Genomic DNA, 12,881 nt, shown 5'->3' with positions numbered 1-12,881 from the left:
CCATTTGTTGTCATCTGTGAAATACACCGACCTTTCACTGATAGCTGCTAGACAACCGTCTTTTCTCAGGATGGCCTTCACCTTCAATTTCCATAATGAGAAATTTCTCCCATTGAATTTTTCAATATCAAATTTCGTTGTCATAGCTTCTTTTACGGATAGCTCCCACTATTTCACTATCGTGAATAGTTCTCTGGAACCTTCAAAAAATGGGTAATAACTTCTTATTTTCTTATGTTGGAGGATCCACCTTTTGGTGGCAACCACAAAGACAATAAGCAGTTATTACACACTCAAATCTGGCTCGGATACCAATTGTTGCTGAAGACGGCTATCGGATAGAGTAAAATCGTAACTGATAATTTGAGAAAATAAAAATAAAGATAAAGAATACACAAAATTTACGTGGAAAACCCCTAAATAATATAGGGTAAAAACTACGGGCAACGGTAAAAGAATTTCACTATGAGAAAATAGGAATTACAATCTCTCTCGATATACCAAGGAGAAAACAATGATAATTCTCTCTTGATAAAAAGGAGAAAACAACTCTCAAGAAACTCTCTAAATTCTCTCTAGTATTGGAAGAAAGCTAGAATGCTTTGGGATGGTTTTGAAGCTAAATGGGTTAGGGTATTTATAGTTGAAGCTTAAGTATAATCTTGTAAATACCCTAAATGTTTAGTGACTAAAGTTTGTAATTTGCCCATTTAGTTTTCAACCATTGTTGCACCTAATTTTGACATTTAAATTTCATTTTTTTTTTCAACCTTGCTAAATGCACTTTCGGTGTATGCTTTCAACAAAATAGTATACCTGCAGCATTTTGTGAACAGAAATTGATAACTATCAACACAAAATAATATGATTAGCCTCTTGCCCAATTTAGATATTTGTTTACTAAAGGGTTACGTGATTGTGGAATTCTCAACAATTCAAGGAAAGAATTTATCTCCCATACTTAATGATACGCGTATTCTCATTTCTCACTTTATCTTTCATATTTCTCACTGTTTTTTATCTTTATTGAGCAAATATATATGATCCGCTGGTCAAATTACTCACCTCTATTCTTTTATATTTCTTTAGGTCGTGAACTCTAAATTCTAAAAGTATTCCTCTTCTTTCCCTTAAAGTTTTCCTTACATTTTTATCATTTACTCTATATAGAATTAGAATTTGATTAAGAAAAATTTTATTTCTCTGTCCAATTTAATAACAATAATAAAAGCCTCTAATTTTATTAAAAATAGGAAAAAATTAAATTAAAATAAATGTTTACAATTATAACCGTAAACTAAACACATAATAAGGACGTTTTCCTATAATCATTAACACAAGAAAACTAGCCACTTAAGATCACAAAAAGACTATATAAGGAAAAGGTTAAAAATCTAACCAAATAAACTCGAAAAAAGGTAGATACAAATATATCTGACTGCATTGGAAATGAACACAAAAGAGGATCAAGTTATTGAAAGACCATCGACAAACCAAAAATTAGAGTCGAGTGACGCGGAAAAAACTAACACATATCCGAATGTAAAAACTAACACATTGCATCAAGATGTACATATCCTAATTCTGATCCGATCCGAATGTAAAAACATTTACATAACTTTCAAAATCCAAATACATATCACAAATCTGAAACTGATAAATAACATGTGTCACATAACATACTTATCAAAATTGTAATCAATACAAAAATAACACGGAACAAACATGCTTCAATCAATGTTCAACCAATCAAACAACTAACACATAACAAATATAACCATGGTTATCAAAACCGGTCTGGCAATGAACCGGCTAAAAACCGGTAGAACCGGTTGAAAACTGATAAAATTGGGGTGAACCAGCTGAAAACCGGCAAAACCAGTTTGAACCGTCGATTCACTTTTTTTCTTTTAAAAAAAATTAAACCAAACGACGTCGTTTGTTCAACGTGCCAAGTCAAATTCGAGTATTGCTAAGCTCAACTCGAAGTCGAAAACTTTAAAAGTAAACTCAACTCGACTCAAAAACTCACGAGCTAAAAATTATCAAGTTCAAATCGAACTCGAAATATAATATTAAAACTTGAACTCGAAAAGGCTCGAACTCAAAAAAAATTTAGAAGTTCGATTGAAGCCTAAAATTTGAGCTCAAATGAAGCGAAAGAATAGTTCGTTTTGTGCTCACCAAAAGGCTCCATGATTTTAAATATCAAATTATCTCTATTATTTATAGAAGTAAGTTGGATGCTCTTCTATGTTTCTTAGCCATGTGGGATTGTTTTGTTCTCATATTTTTACTCTTTAAACTTTTGGGATGCTCTTCTATGTTTCTTAGCTATGTGGGATTGTTTTTTTTAAAAAAAATTAAACTAAATGACATCATTTGTTATGATTTTTTTAAGCCCTAATTTTATTTTTTTAATTATAGTTATATAATTATATTTATTATTTAATATGTTTTACCTTAAATATTATGTTATAGTTGATTTGAATCATTTTGTTTCACTTGATTTTATGATTTTTAATTTATATATGTTATGGCTTGTGATATTTTTATACTTTTTAATATTGTAAACTTAAAAAAAAGTGTTACATATATATTAATATTGCTTTGAATATTATGTAAAATTAAAAAATATATTATTTTATATAAAATCCGGTTCAACTATGGTTAAACCCGGTTGAATCAGTGAACCAGTACCTTTACCGGTTCAATGTCCAGTCCGATTTTAAAAACATTGAATATAACACTAGATAGGGATACACATAGATTCAAATACATCACCACAACATCGATCAAAATTAAAAATTTCAGATTCAATAGAAAAAAATTATTAAATAGAATTGAAACGGTTGTAGCATGGTAAGAGATGCATCTAATTAAAACCAATAAAATGAATATCAAAATTATACTCTGAATCAAACTTTTACACGACCAACCGTTTCTCGTTAAAAAGCAAGATCAATCTGGTTGCAAAGGGAACACATGGTACAGGTTTTAAAGAGCACGACGAAACTGTGAAAAATTTCTAACAAATAAACTGTTCGAACACAAATGATTGGTGTGCTCCAAAGAAATTTCGTTGGAAAAACAAAACTGATAGGCTTTGGGGTTTTAAATTCCACGGCAGAAAGATTTTCTATTTCTTTTCTTTTTCTTTTTTTTAACATATATAAGTATGGAAGAATCTATGGTGCTTGTCGTGTACCGCAACATACCATTAAAGTGATGTACCGAAATGTATCACAAACAAATTTGTCTTTATTATGTAAATATTAAAAATTATAAGGATTTATTTTATATTAACCATTAATTAAAATTAAATTTTGTTTTTAATAGAATTATAATTTTTTATTAAAGGGTAAACTACAGAGTTGGTCACTCTTGTTTCATTTTTATAAGCGTATGGTCACTTGATTCAAAAAATTTAATTCGTAGTTACTTTTGTTTCGTTTTAATTAAGATGTGATCACTATAACATTAATTAATGTTATTTTGATAATGTGACACGTTAATAAAAGGAAGAAAAAGGGAGAAACTATGACAAATTTAAGAGTAAAAATAAAATCAAAGTTTGCAAAATGGAGAAAATATGACAACTTTCGTGTTGCCATCTTAAATCATATTAATTAATTTAATTCTAATTAAACATTAAAATATCGATAATTACCTATTCAGGCTTCTTTCCTTTTGTGTATTACCATATTAAGTTTTTGTGGGTTGTAGCTTATCTTTCTGCAGATTTCATAGCCAAGAACAACTAATATAAACACTAAGTGTAGACACTAATTTTTCGCCGCCAAAATCTCAACCCACCTCCCCGGATTCTTGGCATAGTCAACAACCATAACCCAACAAACATAGTGTTTCAGTCCAAACAAAACTCTAAACCGCACCTAAAAATAGAGTTTTGAAACACTATAAATAAAGGGGAAGAACACAAGAAAAGGGGGCATCGGTTTCGAAAGCAACACATAATAATCGAAAGAAAATACAGAGAAAGGAAGTACAGTAGCAGGATACGGGGAAACAGATTCGACAAAGGAAGAGAGAGACTTTTACCATTCAGTCGGAGTTCTTCACCGACAACAAGGAATTCCGTTTGAAGATCCGAACGGTGAAACATGAGAAAGAATGGTGGTGAACAACATATTTTAAAACCGGGATGATCCAACGGCTAGAAGTGGCATATCAGAGTGAAAGAAGCCAGATAGTTTTTGACATTTTCGGGACCAATGATGCACTTTCTGGTGAAACGAACCCCGGATCCAAACTCCCCTCACTAAGAAGAAGCGTTCGGTGTAGTTTGGTCACTGTTGGAGACTAACGGCGACGGACGAAGGTCCTTCCGTTCCCGGCGAGAAAACAATGAAGCGCTCACCCTCCTTTTTTTAATCTCTGGTAACAAATGAAATTTGTTCCCTTTTTTTCGTTTTAAATTGGAATGTGGTTTTAATCTGACATATAGAGTTGGGTATACGGGCTACCTGCCCATTTAGCCCGCGGGTTTTGACGGTGCAGGCTTAAACGAAGCGGTTTAAAAAGCCCGCAATCATAAACAATCTTGAATTCTAAGGCCCGCGGCCCGTCTATTTAACCTGCAGGCTAAACGGGCTTACCCGCAACCCGTTAAATAACAACAATTTTAAATGCTTTAAATGCAATAAAAATAATGTTCTAACTTGCTACACCTTTAAAAATGATCCAGCAACTTGAAAAGGAAGGTAGCAGCAAAAGTTTCAATAAGTCTCAAGATAAACAAGTAAATACATAACACCATAACACCATTAAATCTCAAGAAGTCTAAAATAAATAACATCATAACACCATTAAGTCTCAATAAGTCTAAAATAAATAACACCATAACACTATTAAATCTCAATAAGTCTAAAATAAATAACACCATAACACCATTAAGTGTCAATAAGTCTAAAATAAATAACATCATAACACAATTAAGTCTCAATAAGTCTAAAATAAATAACACCATAACACTAATAAGCCTCAATAAGTCTAAATAAAATCAACATCAATAATATTCAATGTTTTTTGAATCATTGGATGTAGTTTAATCTTTCATTTTTCTAATCACCGGAGACTTGTCCACTTCATCTACAATATAATAAAATTCATACTGTATTAGATAGTTTAAATTTTGAAATCAAAAGTAAATTTATAAAGAAATAATTTTACTAAACGTTAAGAGCTGTAATATTTACCTTCAATTAAGCTATAAATGTTGATAAGTATTTGTCACTGAAAATTTCAAGTTTATGCATAACATGTGTTAATACTATATTTTTTATTTAACCTATATAAGTTTACTTTTCGAGTTTAACGTATTTACAACTTTTTAATACTAGTAGATTAGTCGAAATTGTATTTAAGGTATTGCAAGTCACTTTTGGAGCATTCGATGTAAATGTTATTTTGTCTAAACTCCTAGATAGAAATATTTTTTGTTGTTGTGTAAATATTGTGTAGTTAACCAACTTTTTCTCTTTTCCAACTTTACTGCTTGGATGCAAACTAGTGAACCAAAGACAAAGCATTGTTGGTGACCTGAGCAACATTGATCACACGACCTCTAATGGACATAAAATGCGCATAAAACGTGAATTGTCTTCCGTAAAACATAAAAAAATTGGAAAAAAATTAAATTAAGCGGGCTGCCCGCGGTATACCCATTAAACCCACGGGTTTAACTGTCCGAGCTAATAAGCCCGCAATTTAAACGAGCTTTATTTTTTTAGGCATGAAGCCCGCACGGGCCGCGGGTTATACGGGTAGCTCGCGGGCCTTAGTCCATATACCCACCTCTACTGACATAGCAAGTGGAACCCACCAATTGTAATATATTGGGAAAACTACTTATTTGGTCACTTGACATTTGATGAATTATGTTAGCTTTATTTTTCCTTTAAGTTTGGCAATATATTATGCATACAATTCATTATGGTCCTAGAACTTTTATTTTAAATTGAATCCTTAGATTTAGATTTCAATTATTTTAGTCCTAATTTAGATTATTTTATCTAGTATCATTTTCTTTATTATTATTTTTTAAAACTTGTTTTTTCATTTTTTATCTTTTTACCTTTCTTATATATACATATTTTTATATTTATATTTTTTATATTTATATTTTCTTTACTTTATTTTTTATTCTTAATCCATCCTTTTTCCTTTTTTTTCTTTGGTTTACTAAAATATTTATTTATTTATTTCTATTTTACAATATAACATATTTTTAACTTGGTAAGGGCAATTTTAGTCGATCAAAGGTAAGTAATTCAAATTGAGTTTTTAAATTTTAATTTTAATTTCAAATTTTCGTAATTAAGACAACCGACAAATTAATTGGTACCGAAAGAGAAGTACAAGGATGTTAATCCTTCCTTGACTGTAACCGACTCCCGAACTCGACACATTTATGGTAAAATGCAGATAAGGTAAGATGATGTCTGATCCACCTAATTATTTTTAAATGATCGGTGGTGACTCTAACCCAATCATTTCAAGTTGAAGCCTAACTCCAGGGCCCAACCGAAAGACGGTCGCGACAGTTTGGCGACTCCGCTGGGGACAGGTAAGTGAGTCATGCTGAAATTAATTTCCGGTTGTCTTTTTGAGCGAAAATTGCAAGTTTAAATTTTAATTTATTTATTCGATTCCAATTATTTATCTTTGATTATTTTTTTTAAATAAATAGTTGTACTGACGTTTTCTTTCAATGGTTTCAGCGTACTAAGCTTTTTTCATCTAAGGCTCTATACCCGAGCTCTGAACTCTTTTAAGTGGGGGTAAAAACGATGCCTTCGTGAGAATTTATTCTCCGTGTGGGCCTAGATGCTTAGCAAGTAACCTTCGGGATTCATATACCTTATGTCTTTTTGAGTGAAAATTGCAAGTTTAAATTTTAATTTATTTATTCGATTCCAATTATTTATCTTTGATTATTTTTTTCAAATAAATAGTTGTATTGACGTTTTCTTTCAATGGTTTCAGCGTACTAAGCTATTTTCATCTAAGGCTCTATACCCGAGCTCTGAACCCTTTTAAGTGGGGGTAAAAACGACGCCTTCGTGAGAATTTATTCTCCGTGTGGGCCTAGATGCCTAGCAAGTAACCTTCGAGATTCATATACCTTATGTCTTCGTGTGAATTTATTCACCGTGCGGGCATAAGGGAATGTATCCTCTTGAGTTTAACTTAGTCCACATAATCTTGTAATGGGCTTAGGACTAAGGGTCTGGCAAGCTCAAGGGGGCACCAGCAAGGAGAACTCGGATACCTTGTTTAGAACCTAAACCGAGAGACTGTAGGGAATTAGAGCTTACCCTAAAACCTCATTTCAAGCCCTATTCTATTTTGATTATTTTCTGCTTTATTTTCTGTTCAAAGCATGTGAACTAGAAATTTATGCGGTTAGGACTTGTTCAAAATCAACTTACGGGATTGAGATCATGTTCGGGTAGGAATAATAAGCATGTTGGGTAGATAGCATGTGGGGTAAGACTTTTATTATGATTTTGATTATCATATTTATCTCACTAATTTTTTGTCTTCTTCTATTTTATTTTATTTTTTATTTTATCATTTACATCATCCAAAAGAGGTGTTGATCCAACAAAAATGAGTTCGTTAAACGTAAATAATTTGTATTAATGGACAAAGGGGTTATAATAAAATAGATGAAAAGCTCAGAAGTCCAGCTATGGCCAGAGAATACTCAAATGGATCGGGATTTACACTGTGCACACAAAAGTCAACTTTTTGAGCCGGCAAAACGTTGCGGGGGCAAGACGAGAAAAGGTTGATCAAAGACAAAAAGAACAAAGATGGCAAAACGGTAGCTGAAACTAGAGGCCATTGTTGACAAATTCAAGAAGCAAGTAGTTAAACTTCAAATAGTTCCTATCGTTGGAGGGCTCCAATGACACTTTCGTTAGGAACATGCTTAGCAAAGAGTGAAAACCAGAAATGCAACCATTCGAGACTTCTTGGGACAAGTAAAAAAAGTAGCTTGTCACCTACACGGTTCAGCCAAAGAAGCCAGAGCGGTTCGACGGGGTATTCAACTCAACCTGTTAAAAGTTGTTCGGGGTCTATACCTTTAAAATGTCTTTTTTCTTTTAAGATACCACTTTTGTCCCCAATAAGGATTATTTATAATAACATACTCATTTTTTATCAATGCCTCGAACATTGCATGCATCATGCATTCCTGTATATTTTGCATTATTTTTCTCTTTTTTATTACATTCACATGTCTCATAAAAAAATGAGAACATTTCGATCCTATTCCCATGACTTACAAGGAACTTTACCAACAACTTTTTGACACTAACGTAGAGTCGCCATACCCGGTGGAACCAATGAAGCCCCATACCCTAGGTGGTATGATGAGAACACTCATTGCAAATATCATGGTGGTGTCCAAGGGCACACTATCAAGAACTACTTCACATCCAAGAGAATCGTGCAAAAGATGCGTAACAAGAATTGGATCGACTTCAGTAACTCGGGGGAATCCAAATAAAGAAGAAGATCATTTCATCATTTGTAGTATTTTGTTTGAATTTGTTTTTCCTCTTTTCTCAATTTTTTAAGGAGATTTAAATGAATTTATGCTACTTTAAAGATGGTGAGCAATGAATCAAATTTGTAAACTTGAAATTATTTGAATATCAGCTGAATTAAAAACTCTGTAAATGATGGGAGTTACAGATATTTGATAAAGTGGCATGATCTTACCCCAAAAGGCACACCCAAACACCACATCTTTCTCTTGCAGGGACTGACATAGTCTTCTCCTCTCATAAAAGAATGAAAAGAGGCTTGGTATTTAGATGTGCATAGGCGCGGACAACATGGGACATCTTTTTCATATGACATTACTATACTTTTTGTTTAAGACCTTCAATGATGATGATGATCTTTACAGATGAAATAGTCGAGTAGGTGAATCTAGTTTAGGTCAGTTGCTTGGAAATTGAACTCTAAAGATGAAATTTTTGACTTCCAACAACACTAGACTATAACAGGTTCTTCTTGACAATCTTAAGAAATTAAATCAGTAAAGTTGAGCTATTCCACTAAGGCAATTGGTTATAGAGGAAACTTGAAAGCCCTGGCTTTATAAATAGATTGTGTTCAAACCATGACATTGTTCGAACGTTTGGCAACTCGGTGTTTGCTCCACTGCTATTGTCCGGCCGAAGACTTTGTGATGAGATGAACCCTTCAGTTAACTTGATAAAAGTGATTATAATATTAAGATGTACCTCTAAATCAATTGGTTGAACACTCTGGCTTTATGGATTCGGCTAGCCAGATAATGGCAAATTAAATCAGATTTATCTAAACAAGAAATTTTCGGTAATGATGGACTAAGGGAGTTAAGGAACACCTGTTATAGTCAATTTCACACAAGCACTCAAGAATTTCATTTTTAGATCGATATTTTTGCACTACCTTTGTTAGAGGAGCCTACAAAGCTGTAACAAATGGAAGATTTCAGAGGACCGAAATAGAAGGTCTAGTAATTGATCATGCTAGTTGCATCATTTTGTCCGCATCCAATTAAAATGCCAAGCCAAAAAAGGGCATGTTACAATGACCGAGAAATGACATTTTTTATGGCTGAAACCTTAGAAAATAGGAGGCCAACCTAAAGCCAACTCATTTATTTGAACATTTTTCAAATAGATATAACTCTGAAAACATGAAAGAGCTATTGATTCTTTTGATATCCTTTGAATTCATGTTTATGATTTAAATCTATTGCGAGCTTGAATTAAGAAAGAATGTTTTACAGGATTATTCCCTTTTAAAATAAGAGAAAAGGAAAAACATTTTCAAACAGGACAGTCTCAAATATGAAAAGCTGCAACTCGAGAAGAAAGTGGGGCATGGTCGGTTCCGAGTACAAGACCATCGGACAAAAATGAGACTTCATCCATGACTAATTCATATTGAATGCATCTTAGACATACTTAAGAGCATCATATTTATTTTTCTCACATACATAATGTTTTGCAGATTTTAGAGTCAAGTTTCGACTTCAAAATGGAAGATACTCGATTCAAGAGCACCTTCAACAAAAGACATTCGAGTTCAATTACACTCAGCTCAAAGGCACATCATTTACAGCATAGCTCAATAAGAGAAGAGCTACCTGGAAACAAAAGACCTTCGAGTTCAATTACACTCAGCTCAAAGTCACATCATTTGCAGCCTAGCTCAAGGCAAGAAGGGCTATCTGCCAACAAAAAACCTTTGAGTTCGATTACACTCAGCTCAAAGGCACATCATTTGTAGCATAGCTCAAGGCAATAAGGGATATCTGCCAACAAAATACCTTCGAGTTCGATTACACTTAGCTTAAAGGCATATCATTTGTAGCATAGCTCAAGGCGAAAATGTAACCCCCTAGACCCGGTCTGTGAGTTAGACTCAAACCTAAGTGGTCACATATCCCATTCAGAGGTTTTTTTTTTATATATCTTACAATACATTATATTAATAATACAGATATGTCCAAAATTATAGCAAATACATGTCACCAAACATAACTGAAAAACATATAGAAATATATGTTCGTACAAAATAAGTAGTTGATTTCCACTGATGCCAAATCTGCTAGCTTATTGTCTGCTACTATCTGAAAAAGGGTAAAAACTACAGAATGAGCTAAAAAGCTCAGTGTGCTCCATACAGTATATAAGAAAAATATACAGATAAAATCTTTCAATGAAATCGGTTTATGCAATATGTTTTTATTTTTATTTTTAAAACATGAACACTACCCCCATCCGTTCACATCATAGTTGTGTAGGTTCCCCAGAACCATACACCCAACTGCACATGCCATTTAGAACCTGAGCACAAAGCCGAGAAGTCTGCAGATAATCTTCCTTCAACAATACCCCCCCAAATGACAATGAATGTATTCAATTGAAAACAATGATTAATCACTTAAAACATAACAAATATTTCATACTTAGAAACCATATGCAGAAATACGGAAATCAGAATTCAAATCAATAATTCAGATATCAGATAAGCAGATCTCAGAAATCGGTATGAAATACCTTAATTCAGAAATTATATCAGAATATACAGCAAATCAAATATCAAATACTCGGTATTCAGATAAATTATTTAAATCAGTAATATAATACTGTTAGGAAACACACCTGTAACAGTCTGGGAAATCAGATAGGGAAGCCTATTACTGGGTATGTCGATCACGTTCTACTGCAGCGCTAGACCCTACGAATTGAAAAATCCATATTGGAATCCTAATATAAATAATCTAAATATTATTTAAATAATATACGGAAACCTACGGGTAATTCTTGTAGTACGCGGTTCAGGCTGATCTAACGAACGGATAATACCGGACCTAATTGATCCTTGCTCAGGTGAAACACGAGTACCTTCATAAAATATTTTATTGAAAAAAAAATCATTGACCAAATCTCATTTAAATAATCAAAATATTAAGCCTTTTGGGTTTACAAGCTCGATTCGGGAATTTTGGGTCAGAATTTGGAAAACGGAATTCGGAATCAAATTCAGGACGTCGAAAAATATAAAGTATGACCTTCCGAAATTTCGAATTCTTGGTCAAAATTAAAGTCAACAGGGTTGACTGATGATTTGGAGACTTTCGGGTTTGAATTTAGCAAAACGGACCCCAAAAACGGATTCGGAACGTCGAAAACTATCAGGATAGATATTCTTGGTCGAAAACAAAGGTCGTTTAATAGCTGGTCAAAGCCGGTCAAAGTTCTGGTCAAAGGAGGTCAACAAACTGTCAAACATTTTACACAAATAGCACCCTTTTAAAAAATTACCAAAATAGCACCCATTTCGAATTAATTCCAGAATAGCACAAAAACCGAATTAATTCCCAGAATAGCACCGGTCAACGGTCAACGGGTCGGGTCAACGGGTCAGGTAAACGGGTAAATGGGTCGTGACCGGTCAAACCGGTCAAAACCGGTTTTCAGCGTTCACTCGCCTGCGGTGGCGCGTGTGGGCGCGAGCGACGTCCTCCGGGGCTCTAAAAATCACGGAAAAATTTCTAAAAATTATTTTGAGCGATTTCGAGATACTTAAAAAGATCGGTTCAAATTTTTGAACGGCGGAGAGCTCGATTTCGACTCGGCCGAATCTTTGACTGATCCACCTCCCCACGCGCCGCCGTCAACAGAGATCGAGGATGACACCGGCGGACTCGGAACGGCACAAGGAACACGATGGTGCGGGAGGTGTCGTAAAAGGAGCAACGATCGGCGATGAATTTAGGATTTTCTAGGCGATTGAGCTTAAAAAAAAGTCGATGCTTTGACTTGAAATTCACGACGTTTGGCAGCGTTTCGCTTTTAATTAAATTGAAGGGTTTGTTCCTCGCTTGATGATGAACACGATGGTGGTTTCAAAACGACGATCGGAATTCGGTCAGTGTCGGAATCGTCGTCGGAAGTTGAGGTAAGGAAATGGAAATTTGGGAGGAATTGGGTTCTGATTTTCAGAACCCAATTCACGCATATATCATATATATAAACCAAATACCTAACTTTTTTGGGTAAATTCAGGGCTTGGTCCCTGAATTTTCTTTAACTCTAAAACAAGCTACAAGTTTTAAAATCTTTCAGTTTAGTCCCTAAAAATTACCAATTTTCACAATTAAATCTTCAATTCCATTTAACTATTATTTTGATATTATCGGGTTGTTACACAATTCTCCCCCTCTACAAGAAATTTCGTCCTCGAAATTTACCTTATGAAAACAGATGAGGAAATTGAACCTCCATTGACTCCAATGTCTCCCAAGTAGCTTCTGAGGGGCTACGATTACTCCACTGCAC

Source organism: Hibiscus syriacus, unplaced genomic scaffold (assembly GCF_006381635.1).
Source record: "Hibiscus syriacus cultivar Baekdansim isolate YM2019G1 unplaced genomic scaffold, ASM638163v2 tig00008146_pilon, whole genome shotgun sequence".
Classification (NCBI taxonomy): Eukaryota; Viridiplantae; Streptophyta; class Magnoliopsida; order Malvales; family Malvaceae; genus Hibiscus; species Hibiscus syriacus.
This window is presented reverse-complemented; position numbering follows the sequence as displayed.